The 19,230-nt window shown below is 43.7% G+C and overlaps 1 pseudogene; it reads left to right on the top strand.

Annotated features, from left to right (window-relative positions):
- LOC127428016 (RAF proto-oncogene serine/threonine-protein kinase-like) overlaps nt 1–12,474 on the top strand; it is a 77,776-nt pseudogene extending 65,302 nt beyond the window's left edge.
- Nucleotides 12,475–19,230: the final 6,756 nt, after the last annotated feature.

Genomic DNA, 19,230 nt, shown 5'->3' with positions numbered 1-19,230 from the left:
TCCCATCTGCCTGGTGATCTCTAAAGGACAGAAGATACAGTACCTGGCACACAGGCATTCTTCCAACCCTTGCCCAGCTTCTGGGAACTCAATCTGACCGTCTGTGGCATGCCCCTGCTCGAGTTGAGCCACTGCTCAACCTACTTGTTGGTTCAAAACCTGACGCAGGTCCCGATTCAGGTGACAGAACGGCAACCGCTAGGGATGTTGGTCGATAACTCGTTTCATGATTTATAACTGACACTGCCAGTTATTGGAGAATTACCTCCATCACTAGCCAGGGACGACAACATGGTATGTGTCCTGTCCACTTTCCTGACCAAAATGATCACGGTGGTCTGTCACGCAGCGCTACAAGGCAAACCAATCTGCAGTGCTACCAACCTACAACTCGCCTATCTGGCCAGTGTTAAAGCTGACCGGCAATTGGCATCTCACCATTGACTATCGCATTCTGAATAAGCAAGTACCACTTTCCCACTGGCCAATGATCCATTTGGAACAAGAACTCCCCAAGGTCAAAGGGGCCTGCTTCTTCTCTACTGTGGACATGGCTAACGGCTTCTGGACAATGAGAGTTGACCCAGCTGACCAGTACAAGCTGGCTTTCTCTTTTGGTAACCACCAGTACACCTGGAACCATTGTCTATTCAGATATTCAAACTCCCCAGCTGAGTTCAATATATTCCTCCATAAGGCCATGAGTGACGCCACTGCTTGCGGTAACCTCATCTATGTAGACAACATCCTCATAAGGAACCAGACCTTTGAGGAACACTTGACTGAAATCCGGCATGTACTTAACCAACTCTCCACCGCTGGAGCCAAGCTTGCACTAGCCAAGGGCCAGTGGTGCCGCACCAAGTTTGAGTACGTGGGTCTAACAGTGAGTGCAGATGGCATCGGACCCCAAGCTGGGAGAGTTCGAGCCATCCGCAACATCAAAGCTCCAACAGGTTTATCAGAACTCAGAAGCTTCCTAGATGTCTGCAACTACTCCCAACAGTTCATCGAGGACTATGCGGAGATAGCCGGACCCCTCACAGAACTACTCTGCAAAGACAAAATATTAGAGTGGGTAGAGCCCCAGTAACAGTCTTTCCGCCAGATGAAAGACAAGCTCAACTCTGCACCCAATCTGGCCTACCCAGACAAGGATAAAGTGTTCCACCTCGAGGCAAGCTTCTTGTCCCACTGTCTTAGTGCTGCCCTGACACAGAAACAAGACACAGACAAATGTGTCGTCACCTACGCAAGCCGACCTCTTAGTGTTGTTGAGATTAAGTTCTCTGACAGTGAAAAGGCCCTCCTGGCCACTGTATGGGCTGTGGAACACTTCCGTAGCTACATTGGGGGTCTGAAGACAGTCATTGAGACTTGTCACCAACCTGTCACCTTCCTGGACAGCCAACGGCTGAGGGAGGGGTGGGAATACAACAGCCACATTGCCACTTGTATGATGGTACTGCAAGGCTACGACATTGAGGTCAAGTATGCCCAGAACCATAAAATGGCCTTGGGCCAGGGCCTGGCTGAATGCCAACACTGTGACTGCAAAGGACAACCGAGCCCAGAATCCTTACTTGTCACCACTCTGCTGCTCCCATCAAATCATCGTTACTATGATGAGAATACCTGCACAGGCCTCCCAAGGGTCTACGTGGATGGCTGTTCATTCAGCCATGAAGGTCAGCCCTAACCTAAGCATGTGTATCATACGACCGCCATGATACAGCCACTAAACTAACGCTACCAAACCAGACAGAGTTCTTAACGGTTCCCCAAGGAGCAACCGTGCACATTGACGATATTTTCCTCCATCCCAGCGTCGAAAAACATGACGTGGAAATTGAGATCATGGACACATTTAGAGGTCACAACCTCACCATTGATGACACCCTTCAACAGCAGCTTCAGGCTGAAGGGACGAAATTAGTGAAGTTAATTCTCAAACCGACTGGCTTGACTACTATATTTCCTAGTCACATAAGCAGATTGTCATCTTACCAAGAACACCCTATCAGTCTGGTCACCCTCGGGCTCCTCCTTAGTGGTTGGATCATCACGGCAATTATTGCACACGCCATGTAAAGGTACATTCAAAACCTACAGGCCAGAATGGACTTCTCGTACAGCTGCATTTTACAAAACAGTCTGAGCCCATCCCACAGGTTAACCCCAATCATTTCCAAGGATAAGCCTTTTAACCTCTAACCCTCCTTTCCTCTAATGTTTTGGTCCTAGTATCCATTGTCATGTTCTACTATGATTTTGTTATGACCAAAGAACAGCAAAGGATTGTGTTTCAGTTAATGCTGTGCCTACCTATAACTTGGAATGTTTGTCTTTGTGTGATAAATGTAGTTTTAGACTTAGCTAGAAGTTCCATGCCCAGATGTGCCTCAGTCTCTGCCCAGACAATAAAGCCTCTGTGAACTCCATGAACTGTATGGACTGTGCAACCATTTCTTTTCTATCAGGAAGACACGGACAGTGTAACCCACAAGTTAATGTGAACCTACAGGAACTGTTCGGCCCTTCAGTTGCTCTAAAGACACTGGACAACATCCAACTCTTCAGATCAAAAGGGGGAATGTTGGGCCTCATGTACTCAGATAGGAGACAAAGGCAGGCCTACATACAGTCATAAAGCCTGACTGCGGCCTCCAGGAACACTAGAAGTCTGAGAGCCACAACAATGGTGCCAAAATCAAACAAAGGGAGTCCAAAACAGACTACAGGTCCCATCAAGTCTTGCTCACTTTACACCTATGTGTGAAATTCTGAAGGATCCAACTCTCAACTCCTATCGGATGAAACGCACGACAGAACGCGTCCCTCAACCATGATGTCATCAAGAGTATAAAAACCTAGGAGATCTTTCTAAGCTTTGCTTCCAGTGACAGTATGTGCCTTGTCTAGTTGCAGCCCTGCTGCTTCCAGGTGTAGCCACGTTGCCCAAGGACATAACGTATGAACCTGAACTTTGGCCATACAATCTCAGTCTCGCTGGACGAGCCGAGATTTCTCCGTGTTCCACTGAGCACGCTAATGGATCCGAAGGAGACTGCTGAGCAATCCTCATCTCACCCATTTGCCTGAAGAAATGAAGAAGATTTATCTTCTTTCTTCAACCGAGTCAACTTCACTGATATCTCCACCAACCTGCCGAGTATCAGCCGCCGTACCACCCGCCGACAGAGCGAAGACAGCCTCCCATCATCACCCAAGCTTCGAGGAACCGAGTCGGAGTCAAATGAGGGACGAACACATTCTACCCACATCCTCACATGACTCAAGTGAGAGATGGGCAGAGATAGATTATTATAGTGTGTTATTCTTGTGTATCAAGGCTATTGTTTCTACAGTTTACGGACCACCGAGTCCGCTCATTGCTGCTAATAATACTTAAGGTATTACTGTAACTTACTGTTACCACAAATGAGATTTGCTGTGTTGTCGTCCAAACATGTTGGACTGTTTGTGCATTTCTGCCATTGTGAGTGAGACTGGCACACTGAGTTTATCCATTAAAGAACCAACGACCGCGGCAGATGTATCACGAGCCATTCACATCTCTGAGTGATAAAACTAATGGTTGCCTTCTCTCCCACGATCTCTAAAACTGGCTTCGGTGCCGTCACTCTGTTCTCTCTCTCTCGTACTAACCGCACACACACAAGACCCCTCACAAACATACCCGCACAAACATTTGGCAAGCAGATAACTTGGCGATAGAGCCCTGCTTTGTCCCCAAGTTATCGTACCAGCGGAGACAGGCGTTAAATGGGCAGATGCCATTAACCAGTCTCTCCGCCCACATTCGCGGCCACATTGTCTGGTCGGAAACCTCACGTGACGTACTCTCCACATCCGCCATTTTGTGCCCTCCTTCTCTCCTTACACACACACACACACACACACACACACACACACACACACACACACACACACACACACACCTTCCTCTCATGTATTATAGGTTTATTTGTTACCATATCTAATCATGTTACTGTTTAGTTTGTAGTTGGAAGTCAGAAGTTTATCAACTGCATTGTATCAGTGGTGAATTCTCAGGGCCAGCAAAGCCTTCTCTGCTGGCCTAACATGCCAAATAAATAAATATTTTTCATCCTTTCATTCTCAATCACCTTTTTGCCTACGTATTTTTAATCGCTTTCCACTCGTAATTAATCTACAAACAAATAGAGAAAAATGAAAAGTTTATCCAGTCAGAAATTATTCCTTGATGTTTACAAGCGAAATGTGACAACAGTTTCACAAATCGCATGCCTGAAGCTGAGCTCATTAGCAGAAGCAGCGGGTGAGTCTGAGCTCCACCCCCTCAGGCCTTCAGAATTTCCAAAGAATCCCTCAACAGTGCAAATGAATGAGCAACTAAAGTCAGAGTGTCAGATTCATCAGCCAATCAGATTGATTTATTTGTTCTTGGTGGGTGTGATCTTTAGGATATGTCCCGGTGGTGGCCTTCTAGCTGGCCTTGAGTGACGCAATCACGCTTTAAGTGATGTACATAATTTGAAAGCGAAGAGAGCGAGATCATCATCACTGCCACTATCGCCACTGAGAAAGAGATCCTTATGGATTTAAAAACACAAGATGTTCTGCATGACTGTGTGATTGCTTAATTTATTAAATAGGAAAGGAGGATTGATTTTTACTTCAGGTAAATTGGTAAGTGCTTTTTGCATTGTTATAGCAACATCAGGAGTTTTCTATGTGTAAATTAGGCTGCTTGAGCATTGTGTGTCGGATCAAGTTTTGAAAAGTAGTGCTGCATTCCATTCAACTCGGAAAGTCGGATTTTACAACTTCCTACTAGGAAAAGTTCAATGGAATGCATCTTGAAGTCAGAATTACAACTTGTAGGCTCGTGCAGAAATTCTCATCTCTGATTTCGCCGAGATGCAGGGGCATGATGTCACACAAACATGTCCACACTCAGGGAGATATACAAAGTAAGTGATAAACATTCACTTTATGTGGCAGCGGGGGCGTGGTCAAGCATCTCTCCAGAGAGAGAGAAAGCGGTAAGGGCGCTTACACCTGAGCTAAATTATGTCTAACACCTGTCTCTAATTTCAGTAAGCATGGGGAAAGCGGATAAATAGAGCCACACTGCAAGTAGAAAAGGCAGAGAGAGCCTGGGCACCACAGAGCCGAACAGGAAGCAAGAGTTTTGTGATGATGAGAGTTTTATTTTGATGAAGCGGTGTGTGATCAAAGTTCAATATTGCAAAGAGAAAAATAAATCCTTACCTGAACCAGGAAAGCTGCTTCTAGCCTCCTCTTTACACTGGTTCCGAAACTCGGGAATTGAAGTTTGGGTTGAAAATGGATGGAAGTCGTCCTGTAGAGTCCTCCCAGTTGGCGGAGATCTTCCAAGCCCTCACCAGCCTATATCAGAGCCACCAACAGACACTGCTTGAGCTCCGACAAGACCAAGATCGCCGGTTTGTCGAGCTCCTGCACGCTCAAGCGGAGGACCGGCAGGCGATCCGGAGCCTCCTCAGCCAGGAGGCGTCCTCAGCCACAACCCCGGACGCTCCCACACCGTTACCCCCGCCAGCTTTACAGAAAATGGGGGCGGCGGACGACCCCGAGGCCTTCCTGGATTTGTTTGAGCGGACCGCCGAGATCTGGGGTTGGCCGCTCGGCCAATGGGCGGCCTGACTGATCCCACTATTGTCCAGGGAAGCCCAGCTCGCGGCTCAACAACTGCCAGCGACGAGCCTCCTGGCCTACGGAGATTTAAAGAGAGCCATCTTGCAACGGGTTGGTCGCACTCCAGAGGAATGTCGACAACTCTTCCGGAGCTTGAAGTTGGAGAGCTCCGACCGCCCATTTGCCTTTGCCCAGCGGCTCCATGACGCCTGCCGAAGATGGCTGCTAGCGGGGGACCGCGACGTTGATGGAGTTATCGACCAGGTGGTACTGGAGCAATTCACACATCGACTGCCAAAAGGGGCGGCGGAGTGGGTCCAGTGCCACCGCCCGGCGTCGTTGGAGGAAGCTGTCCGGCTTGCGGAGGACCACATGGCGGCAATCCCCAGGGCGGAAGAGCCCTCCTACATATTTTCTCCTCCCTCTGTTTCTTCCTCCTCCCCTCTCTCCTCTCATTCTGCTCTCTCTCCAGGTCCCGTTCCTGCCCCATACAGACGAGGAGGACTTCAGCCCCTGAGACCAGTTCCCCGGGTGTGGGAGGTGACACCTACCCCTATCCCAATGCCCCGCCACTCTCCCCCTCAGGGGGGGCCCCGCCGACGCAATTGCGGGCGTAGCGCCTGGGCCAGCCTGCTGGAGGTGCGGAGACCCAAGCCACTTCCGAGATCAGTGCCCTCTGATGGAGCTGGGGACGGTGGTGCGTGTCTATGACCTCCCACAGGCTGCCCCCGACTGGGCCGGAGCGTACCGGATACCGGTAAGTGTCAAGGGGGGTACTCACCAGGTGTTGGTGGACACAGGGTGTAATCAAACCACTATCCATCAACACCTGGTTCAACCCGAGGCATTGGTCACAACTAAAACGGTGAAGGTGAAATGTGTACACAGGGATATTCACAAGTATCCGGTAGTGACCCTGACGATTAAATTTCGGGGGAAAAAGCATAGAGTGGAGGCCGCGGTTAGTTCCCACCTCACCCATCCGCTGATTTTGGGGACTTATTGGCCTGATTTTAGAGTTTTATTAAAAGGAATTTGCGCGGACGTGTCCTGTACGAAAACAGGGAGATGTGTGATGCGCGATGCTCTGGCAGGGGAGGCGGAGCTCCTCGACAGCTCCACGTCATAATGATGAGAGAGGGGGAGAGGCTGCAGCCCCTCCCCTTCTCTGGGAATTCCCTGACGGGGATTTCCCTTTGGAGCAATCGCGAGACGAAACCCTCAAACACGCCTTTGAGCAAGTGAGAGTCATCGATGGTCAACGACTCCAGCCGGACATCGCCCTCTCATACCCTTATTTTGCAATTATAAATTAGCTGTTGTATAGAGTGACACAGGACACTCGGACCAAAGAGGATACAACCCAACTCTTGATTCCAAGGAGCCGTCGGGAAATGGTATTCCAGGCGGCTCATTATAATTCCATGGCAGGTCACCTAGGAGAAAGGAAAACACTGAACCGTCTAATAGCCCGTTTCTATTGGCCGGGCATTGGCGGCGATGTCCGCAGGTGGTGTGCGGCATGCCGCGAATGCCAACTTGTTAACCCACCGGCCACCACAAAAGCGCCATTGCGTCCTCTCCCTTTGATCGAGGTCCCCTTTGAGAGAATTGGAATGGACCTCGTCGGGCCATTAGAACGGTCAGTACGTGGACATCGCTTTGTATTGGTCCTAGTGGACTATGCAACGTGATATCCGGAAGCCGTGCCTCTTCGCAACATCTCAGCACGCAGTGTTGCGGAGGCACTCTTCAAAATAATCTCCCGGCTGGGGATTCCGAAAGAAATCCTCACCGATCAGGGCACAACATTTATGTCACGGACACTACGCGAACTGTATGAGTTATTAAATATTAAATCGATTCGCACCAGTGTATACCATCCTCAAACGGATGGCCTGGTGGAACGATTTAATAAAACCCTCAAAAACATGATTCGTAAGTTCGTACACGACGATGTTAGAAATTGGGATAAATGGCTCGACCCCCTGTTATTTGCAGTACGACAGGTCCCGCAAGCCTCCACTGACTTCTCTCCATTCGAGCTGCTGTATGGGCGACGCCCATGTGGCGTGCTTGATATATTGCGAGAAGCCTGGTAGGAGGGACCTTCAAACAGTAAAAATGAAATTCAGTACGTTCTTGATCTTCGAGCAAAACTCCACACTTTGGGACAACTAACACAGAAGAATTTGCTCCAAGCTCAAGAACGACAGCGCCGACTGTATGACAGAGGAACTCAGCTAAGGGAATTTGCACCGGGAGATAAAGTGCTTGTATTGCTTCCCACATCGAGCTCTAAATTACTCGCCAAGTGGCAAGGACCCTTTGAGGTCGCACGACGAGTGGGAGATCTCGATTATGAGATTAAACGAACTGATAGAGGGGACGCACGTCAAATATACCACCTCAATCTCCTGAAATTGTGGAGGGAGGCGGTTCCCGTGACGTTGGCTACGGTAGTTCCTGAGAAGGCGGAGCTCGGACCGGAGGTGAGTTCAAAACATAAACAGTTCACCCCAGTCATTTGCGGAGACCACCTCTCACCGAGCCAACTCGCGGAGGTTGCTAGGTTGCAACAGGAGTTTGCAGATGTGTTCCCCCCTCTACCGGGACATACAAACCTCATCCATCACCACATCGAGACCAAGCCGGGGGTCGTGGTACGTAGCCACCCCTATCGATTACCCGAACACAAGAAAAAAATAATTCGGGAAGAATTAGATGCAATGCTTGATATGGGGGAAATAGAAGAATCCCACAGTGATTGGTCCAGCCCTGTTGTTCTAGTGCCTAAGAGCGACGGGTCTGTACGATTCTGTGTGGATTATAGAAAAGTCAATGCGCTGTCTAAATTTGATGCATATCCAATGCCTTGCGTTGATGAGTTGCTCGATTGGTTGGGCACTGCTCGTTTTTATTCGACACTGGATTTGATGAAGGGTTATTGGCAGATCCCCTTGACACCAATTTCCCGTGAGAAAACCACCTTCTCCACACCGTTTGGATTACACCAATTTGTGACACTTCCGTTCGGTTTGTTTGGAGCCCTGGCTACATTTCAGCGTCTCATGGACCGAATCCTCAGACCGCATTCAGCTTACGCCGCTGCCTATTTAGATGACATCATCATTTATAGCAATGAATGGCAGCGGCATATGCAATATCTGAGGGCGGTTCTGAGATCGCTGCGCCGAGCGGGACTCACAGCGAACCCGAAGAAGTGTGCGATTGGACGGGTGGAGGTACGGTATCTGGGGTTCCACTTGGGCCACGGGCAGGTGCGTCCCCAAATTGACAAGACAGGGGCGATTGCGACCTGCCCGAGACCCAAGACCAAAAAGGGGGTGAGACAGTTCCTGGGGCTGGCTGGCGATTATAGAAGGTTCGTACCTAATTATTCGGACATCACCAGCCCGCTGACTGATCTCACTAAAAAGGGAGCTCCAGATCCGGTCCAGTGGACGGAGCAGTGTCAGCGGGCGTTCACGCAAGTTAAAGCTGCACTTTGCGGGGGGCCGCTTTTACATTCACCTGACTTCTCTCTCCCTTTTGTTTTACAGACAGATGCTTCAGACAGGGGGCTGGGGGCCGTACTCTCGCAGGTGGTGGAGGGGGAGGAGCGCCCGGTGCTGTACATTAGCCGTAAGCTCTCGTTAAGGGAAACTAAGTACAGCACCGTGGAAAAGGAGTGTCTCGCCATCAAGTGGGCGGTCCTCACTCTCCGATACTACCTGCTGGGGCGGGCCTTCACCCTCTGCTCGGATCACGCCCCACTCCAGTGGATCCACCGCATGAAAGATACTAATGCTCGGATCACCCATTGGTATCTGGCTCTTCAGCCATTTAAGTTCAAGGTGGTCCACAGACCGGGGGCGCAGATGGCTGTCGCCGACTTCCTTTCCAGGAATGGGGGGGGAGTGGTAGGCAGGCCGGATGCCGCCCCGGCCTGAGTCGGGCGGTGGGGATATGTGGCAGCGGGGGCGTGGTCAAGCATCTCTCTGGAGAGAGAGAAAGCGGTAAGGGCGCTTACACCTGAGCTAAATTATGTCTAACACCTGTCTCTAATTTCAGTAAGCACGGGGAGAGCGGATAAATAGAGCCACACCGCAAGTAGAAAAGGCAGAGAGAGCCTGGGCACCACAGAGCCGAACAGGAAGCAAGAGTTTTGTGATGATGAGAGTTTTATTTTGATGAAGCGGTGTGTGATCAAAGTTCAATATTGCAAAGAGAAAAATAAATCCTTACCTGAACCAGGAAAGCTGCTTCTCGCCTCCTCTTTACACTTTATTAAGTAATATCGATAAATGACTTCATTTCCACATTACATAATATTAAAGCTTGTTTAACAAACGCCTGCAGAAACAGGTGAATAAAACATTATAATCTCTTTTGATAATCATACACCTGTAGCACAAATGCTAGTGCTGCAGCCTTATTTAACAGTTGGGTTACTAGGAGACATCTCTAATGAGAGTCAAACCCCTTCTAAGCTAACAGGAGCGCTGCAGTTTTGTTTCCTTAAACGTCATCTTCCGAATATCGGGGAATGGAATGCATTTATGGTCGGAGATATCAAGTAGGAATATCCCACATCCAACTTGAAAGAAACGCAGCATAACCGTGTGCCCTGATGAAACAAAATGTATTGCAAGCAACATTTAAATCGCAAATATTATTAGATAGATTTTTCCAGGTATTATAGACCTCCTTGGTAGATTCATATGTAAAATTATGATTTTTGACGTTCATTTCACAAAACAGTCATGCTGCAGTTAAAATTAGGCTTGCTTGAGCATTAAGTGTCGTTTCAAGTTCTGGCTTTCATGCGTGGACATGTTTTTAAAATGTCAGTTGGTATTATTAGTTGACTGCCACTTAATGTATGATAGGCATAGCGTCTTATTCATTGTGTTTTCTTAATGGCATGAATCGCACTGAAGGCCTAGACTTAAAATGCACGGCTGCATTGTATTGATTATTAATTGATATTACTGCATCAATAAACTTGGTTATATTTTAAAGAGAAGTGTTTTGGTATTGTTCTGCATGCACCTGTGTCAAGGACTGGCAGGGGATGTGAGTTATTCATTATTTTCCTTTTGAATGCCGATGTTCTCCAGTCGTCAACTTTCCTAAGAGAACAATCCTATATTGAGACTGCTATACTATCTGGTTATTAGTCCCTGATTCCAGGGTGGTGCCACGGCTAAATTAATCCTTATTAATATTCTATTGATTTTGATAATTGATAGTAATCTTTGATGATTGTTGATTTGAAGTTTTAATAAGATAATGTTGATTCTAATCAATGTTCTATTGATTTTAATAATTAATAATTATCTTTGATGATTGTTGATTTGAAGGATTAATAAGCTAATGTTAATTCTAATCAATGTTCTATTGATTTTAATAATTATCTTTGATAATTATTAATTATTGCTAATAACCAAACCCGCTCCTGAACAAAGGGCCCAACAGTTATATTTCACCCCAAATTCAAAGGAAAGAAATTCAAGTTATAAATTGCATAAAGAATATGAAGCATATTTTTAGGACCATTAAGATTTGTTGCATTGTGAAATTATTTTTATGACATTAAAGGAATATTACTGATTCAATAAAAGTTTGGCATAATGTTGATTTCCACAAAAAATAATTTAAAATAATTTTGACTCGTCCCTCAAACATTGAGGTTACAGTGAGAAACTTACAATGGAAGTGAATGGGGCCAATTTTTGGAGGGTTTAAATGCTAATTTTTTCTTATATTAATTATTCTGTTGAAATTTGTATGTTTATTATTTGTTCTGTAAAGTAGTTAAATCGTCATTTTTACGATTATTTTATGGGTAGTGGTGTTACATCGTCATGGCAACAAATATGTGAAATTGTTTATAACTTAACACAGAAAAGGTTAGTAAGTGATTTTATCACACTAAAATCACGTTTACACTCATATTGTTTATTGTTCATATTGTCTTGTGGCTATAGTTTTGAAACAGTAAGAACTTTAACGTTTACAGATTGGCCCCATTGACTTCCATTGTAAGTGCCTCACTTTAACCCAGATTTTTGTGGGTTTTTTTAAAGAAAAGGAAGGATGTTTAAATTAATTTCTGTGTTAAACATTAAGTTACAAATACTGTCAGTTGAGCTAAACTTGTATTGAACTGGGATATTCCTTTAAAGTACAACCCCCCCCCCAATTCTCATTGCAGAAAAAAAAAAAAAAATGTTCTCATTTCTGTAATACATCCCGATATAAATGTGATTTTCATTTGAAATTTTTTTTAAATATTGCTTTGATTTTTTTGGTTATTATAAAGGCAGTTCAATAAATAATGCAATCATGTATAAATACTGAAATAGATATAAATACTTTTTTTTCTTCTTATTGCAGTAATTCAGTAAACAGAATTATATGTTCCCCAATTTGGTGTACATTTTGGGTAAAATGTGCTTGTCACAAAAATAATGGCACAATGCAAAAAAATCGTAATTTAGGATTAATTTTTATTCTCTCTCTCTCTCTCACTATATATATTTATTTTCACCTTCGTGTTCTTCTGTGTTAGCATTTGCATACAGTAAAATATTTCTCAGTGGGCCTTTAATGACTGACTGTTATTTCTGTTGTTGTCTTTTATAGATTCTGTCCTCAATAGAGCTTCTCCTGCACTCCCTCCCTAAAATAAACCGCAGCGCATCCGAGCCATCACTGCACAGAGCCTCGCACACGGAAGACATCAACGTCTGCACTCTAGCACACACATCTGCCTTCAAGTGAAGCCAACACACTCATTTCAGCTAAAGACACTCTAGAAACACTAGTCGACAAACTCAAACATATTCAAGCTATGAATGGATTCTCAGTAGATTAATTTAGCGTCCGGGTGGCCACTCTGAAATGTTACATTTTCACCAGCCTAACGTGCTGGATGTTTTTGTGCTTTGTCTAATATATTCTGTGATTAAGGGATAGTTCACTTAAACATAAAAATTCAATGACAAAGAAGGAAAATATGTAAATAATAATATAATAAAAATATAGTAAATATTTAGTAAAAATATGAACAGTCCATATGACTTGTGCACGTTTTCCCAAGTCTACTGAAACCATACAAATGCGCTGTGAGGAACAGACCAAAATTTAAGTCAATGTTCACTGAAGTTGTTCTCCACTGTAGCTCACAAATCTCATTTGTGCAATTTGAATATGCACACACTCAAAATTTGGTACGCTGTGACTGGTTACGAGGCACATAAGAAAGAATGACGTTTGGGGTTGACATCAAACCTGGTGTGACGTGTTTTGACACCACATTTGAGTACATGCCGAAGTTGACAGATTTAAGTGGTATTGCGAAGATTTTTAGTGACTTAAATGTCTGTATTTTCTTCACTCAAAGCAATTGTATGGCTTCATATGACTTAGAATATTGAGCAAGTCAGGGACTACTTTTTGTGCTTTTTGTCATGGTCACTATTCACTTTCATTGAATGGAAAAGAGCAGCTTGTACATTGTTCAGAATGTGTCCTTTTGTGTTCCACAAAAGAAAGTAAGTAATACAGGTTGGAACAACATGAGGGTGAATAAATTATGACAGAATTTTTATATTTGGGTGAAGTATTAATTTAAGTCAAGATTACCTGTAAGAATTTAAATTCATCTACTTGACATTTGGCCCAGCCGACTTCTAATTATGCTAACTTCTCTTCTGGCCTGCTGGTCTTCGATGTGCCCAAGGATTCACTTGGAGAGAAAACAGCAAATAGCACTTTCTGTACACAATTCAGACTTCAGTTGTGTCTAGTCTTATCCCAAAGTTAAAAGGGAGATTTCACCCAAAATTTAATTTCTGTCATCATTTACTAACCATCATGACGTTCCAAGCCTGTTTGACTTTACTACTTCTGTGGAACACGAAGAAGATATGTCAGAACGTCCAATGGTGTTGTGGGCACCAATGGTGAGGTCGCTGTGCCTCTGTCCTGATCATAGTATTTACATGGCAATCAATGATGAGGTCGCTCTGCCAGAAGGGGGTGCCAATGGTGAGTTTTTTCCACCAGAAGGGGGCACCAATGGTGAGTTTCCAAAGCTGTTATGCTAAATTTCGGCACTCTTGCAAAGCTGCTTGGCCAATTAGAGTAGAGGACCTGAACTGTTGTAAAACTAGATTTACACACATTCTCACACATTACATCAAAATAAACAATTCTTCTGCAGAGTAATGTAGTTCATAATATAGTTCATTAGCAAACTGTAGGTGATGCTGTAGATATATATGCTTGGCAAATTAATATATTATTCAACTAAACATTTAATTACTAATTTATTTTATTACCAAATATTATTATACTGAATACTAAATATAAATACTAAATATGACTAAATACTAAATATTAGCTGTCTCTCAGCTCCCATTTTATTGGCAATCAGAGACTATTTAGCCCGAAACGGGGCACTGTAAGTAAAATGAATGGGAGAAATTTGAACACCTTATATGGTGGATGTAGAAAATGAAGTCCTGCCTTACAGGTAAAAGAGCCAATCACTTTTACATAGACACCGCCTCTCAGTCAGCTCGAGAATACACATGCGCATTAGCTGGATGAGTCTAAAAAAATAGTTTTTTAGCGTGATCTAAGCAAAAAGAAGCACTATTTATGATACCACTGTTGTCAGATTTTACTGCTAATGTTCTGTGATCATAATCTTGACAAACCGTTTTAGAGATTTCGGTCTTTCTCCATTCAAGTAGGATTTTCTATCCATAGATAGAAATGTTCCCAAGATGGCGACTGAGTGAACTGATTTTCCTTGAAAGGGACTTTGGCGCAACCCTGACCCTGCAACATACACTATATTGCCAAAAGTATTCGCTCACCCATCCAAATAATTGAATTCAGGTGTTCCAATCACTTCCATGGCCACAGGTGTATAAAATTAAGCACCTAGGCGTGCAAACTGCTTCTACAAACATTTGTGAAAGAATGGGCCGCTCTCAGGAGCTCAGTGAATTCCAGCGTGGTACTGTGATAGGATGCCACCTGTGCAACAAGTCCAGTAGTGAAATTTCCTCGCTACTAAATATTCCACAGTCAACTGTCAGTGGTATTATAACAAAGTGGAAGCGATTGGGAATGACAGCAACTCAGCCACGAAGTGGTAGGCCACGTAAAATGACAGAGCGGGGTCAGCAGATGCTGAGGCGCATAGTGCGCAGAGGTCGCCAACTTTCTGCAGAGTCAATCGCTACAGACCTCCAAAGTTCATGTGGCCTTCAGATTAGCTCAAGAACAGTGCGTAGAGAGCTTCATGGAATGGGTTTCCATGGCCGAGCAGCTGCATCCAAGCCATACATCACCAAGTGCAATGCAAAGCGTCGGATGCAGTGGTGTAAAGCACACCACCACTGGACTCTAGAGCAGTGGAGACGCGTTCTCTGGAGTGATGAATCACGCTTCTCCATCTGGCAATCTGATGGACGAGTCTGGGTATGGTGGTTGCCAGGAGAACGGTACTTGTCTGACTGCATTGTGCCAACTGTGAAGTTTGGTGGAGGGGGGATTATGGTGTGGGGTTGTTTTTCAGGAGCTGGGCTTGGCCCCTTAGTTCCAGTGAAAGGAACTCTGAATGCTTCAGCATACCAAGAGATTTTGGACAATTCCATGCTCCCAACTTTGTGGGAACAGTTTGGTGATGGCCCCTTCCTGTTCCAACATAACTGCGCACCAGTGCACAAAGCAAGGTCCATAAAGACATGGATGAGCGAGTTTGGTGTGGAAGAACTTGACTGGCCTGCACAGAGTCCTGACCTCAACCCGATAGAGCACCTTTGGGATGAATTAGAGCGAAGACTGCGAGCCAGGCCTTCTCGTCCAACATCAGTGTCTGACCTCACAAATGCGCTTCTGGAAGAATGGTCAAAAATTCCCATAAACACACTCCTAAACCTTGTGGAAAGCCTTCCCAGAAGAGTTGAAGCTGTTATAGCTGCAAAGGGTGGGCCGACGTCATATTAAACCCTATGGATTAAGAATGGGATGTCACTTAAGTTCATATGTGTCTAAAGGCAGATGAGCGAATACTTTTGGCAATATAGTGTATGTATCATTATATAAAATTGTGATGTCCGTGAAGTGACATCACTTGGACATGGCGAAAAGGCAAGTTACCTCATAATCTGACTGCAATTATTATTATTATTACTACTACACACATTGTAATGTTGGCTTCAACACTTTTAATATGAAATATATCTATTAATAACTTAAAAACAACTAAACCTTCAGCCCTGTTACCAGTTCTGGTATGTGTGTAAAATATTAAGTTTGACCACCTAATGTGGGAGAACTTCTTTTTTTTTTTTTTTTGAAGGTTAGGGATAATAAAAAAGAAAAAGAAAAAAAATGAAAATTATTTTACTCAAATTTACTCACCCATATACCATCCCAGGTGTGAATGACTATGACTAACTTTCTTCTGCAGAAAACAAATGAAGATTTTTAGAAGAATATTTCAGCTCTGTAGGTCCATTCAGTGCAAGTGAAAATCACATAAAGCCAGCATAAAAGTAATCCATAAGACTCCAGTGGTTTAATCCATGTCTTCTAAGCAATATGATAGGTGTGGGTGAGAAACCTTTTTACTATATCCTCTTGAGTATATACACTATACCAGAGGTGCCCAAACTTTTTCCTATGAAGGGCCAAATATCTAACTTGATTGAGGGCAGTGGGCCAAAAGTAAACGTAGCATATATCAAACTGTATTATTTTAAAGGTGCAGTATGTAAGATTCAGAAACCCTTGTTATTAATGACACCTGTGGCTGTTAAGTGCACTGCAGCCAGCTACCTGTTGCTAGTGCTTGTGCAAACACTCCATAGGGACACGAGTGAGCAAGCATCGGCCAAACAATGACGTAACGTACAAAGAGACTGAACGTGATTCACTGGCATCATGCTGAGAGATGTAATGTTGGCTGACAACAGGTAGACAAAGAGACGATGATGTGTGATGAACCCAAGTGCAGTTTTATTTCCAAATGTGAAATCCAAAAACCCTAACTAGAAAAATCAACAAACATATACTTGACATGGCATGGCATGGCATGGCATGGCAATGAAACTTGACATAGAACGCTGTACACCAACAACGATACATGCAAACAACACTTGACAATGGACAATGGCAAACATGAGGGTTAAATATTTGGACATGGGAGACCACATGACAAAGATAGCCAATGAATACTAAGAACTCTAAACAAGATAACAAGACTGCTAACAACCTAATTAAACAATGAACCAATGGGGACAAGACACAAGAACATGGGAAACACATGACCAGATCACATGACAAGGAAACGGGGAAAAAAAAAACACACAATCCTGATGACAGATGAGGTAGCATAATTAAAATTACACAGTTATGATTGTTTTACTACAAACTTTGAGGCTAAACTAAAACTACTTATCAGCTAACATAGCATACTGATACATATATACAGCTACATACTACCGAAATATACCAGACAGTTTACTGTTGCACTGCACTGTTATGTTGCACTATTGTATGTTTTGTATGTCATATGTTGTATTACGATCAATAAACCAGTGTATTTGCTTAAATTTATCCTGTATACCTGACTTTTAGTATAAAGAGAAGATCATTTAAATTATTTGAAAGTTATGAAGCAAGGTAGCTCGCAGTTCATCAGCGTTAGCAGGCAAGATCAAGTTAGCTAAAATTACACAGATCAATCCTTATGGCACTATATTTCACATGCTTTGCAGTTTTGTAAGCTTACCTGTCCAATAAGAAGAACGCCAATTCAGGGACAGTTTTGATCCCCAAAACCAAACGAAGGTCCCTCCAGGAATCAAATGCCCTGCCAATGTTCACTCTAGTTTTCGCTCGACCATGATCACGTTCCCGCTTAGCCAGACAGGATTCAATAGATAAATGTTTTTTTTTTTTGTTTGTTTGTGTAGGAGTCAGTGTTGTGCTGGGAGCTGGCCCTTTGCTGGATTCCATCTCTAAGATAATGTTACCTAGTGTTGCAGTTTGTTGTCGCAGTTGAATAGCGGAAGAGAAGCCATTACCGAGGCAAGGCTCTCGGAAGCGTGCATAAACGTCACATCCTTTGGATTTTCCCGGCAAAAACGGCCCGCTCCCTTCATATGAAAATCAGTCTACAGGCTTTAATAGGCAAACTAGGAAGTCCAGGAAGGGCTCATTTTTTAAGTTGCATTACAAACCGTTCACACATTGGCAAAAAAAGGCGATTATTACATGAAAATTGTAACATATTGCACCTTTAAAATTAAATATTAACACTGCAAAACACACAGAACTCTTTAATTAAAACCATCAAGTGTCCTATACTTAAACAATGCACATAATTGATTTCAATATAATTTTATGTATGTTGTGTCTCTTTCTCATTTGTGAGTCACTTTGAATAAAATCTCTGCTAAACGACTAAATGTAAGCGTCTCTTAAAACATGGTTACTGTCTCTTTAAGAACAGCGCATTCTCCTCGTTGAACACACGGTAGTTCTGTGCAGTTTTGGAGAGATGAAAATACAATGGCATGATGTAAATACTATCAAATAGGATATTGTTTTGTTTCGTGACAAAGAATATATTAAAGATATTTCTTATCATAGACCAAGGCTACACACTGTCCTGGATTTCACTACCTTATACTGGGACTGCCAAATGTAATAGGATTATTTAATTAAACAATGCTGTAAAATGTTTTTGCGTAGTTAATGCATTTTGCCTACTTACTTTTATTTGACATTAAAACTGTTTTCCTGTTGTGATATCAAAAACTTGAACTGAACTCTTGCTTCTTAAGAGGCGATGGATTAAGGATGAATGCATTACATTATGAAAAGAAATAAAAGCTATGAAGCACATTTCTGCAAATTGAAAAACTGAGAGGCCTATTAATTTCGTTGACTCCAAAATATGATTATGATCCTGCTGAAATATGGAATTGTATCTTATGGTTATTAAAACACTTGCAGCTGTCGGGTTTTAGGCAGATAGTTGCACGTAAACAAGATATCCTCATATTTAACAAACGGATTACAGTATGATGCACGCAGATGTTATACACACCCCAAAACGGGTTTTAGACAGAATAAGAAGATGAAATATGAAGAATTAGTTTACTGCATTGTCGTTTTTGTTTAGCTGGCAGGGCAGAAAAGGGATTTTTGAGAGTACTGGTCTCTTCACTTATAGTGCTCGTTGTAATGTTTGGTGTTTGGAGTGAATAGAACCGTTGTTTATTGAAATGCTCCCTCACCTGACTTTATCAAGCCCGCTTCACGGGTGCGCTTCAGTGATCGCGTTCACGCGGATATTAAATGCTGCACAACTTATATTGCGCGTTCAAGCCATATTTCATTTCGGATGACTGTACTGTGTCCCGCAAGCCCATCTAATTACCTGCCATTTCTTGCCACTGTTTCAGTTCACGAACCGTTTTTAACCAACTAGGTTCTGTCTGGCGGTAT

Source organism: Myxocyprinus asiaticus, chromosome 37 (assembly GCF_019703515.2).
Source record: "Myxocyprinus asiaticus isolate MX2 ecotype Aquarium Trade chromosome 37, UBuf_Myxa_2, whole genome shotgun sequence".
In the NCBI taxonomy this organism is placed as follows: Eukaryota; Metazoa; Chordata; class Actinopteri; order Cypriniformes; family Catostomidae; genus Myxocyprinus; species Myxocyprinus asiaticus.
Note: the sequence above shows the minus strand (reverse complement) of the source record. Positions and strands in the feature narration are given on the sequence as shown.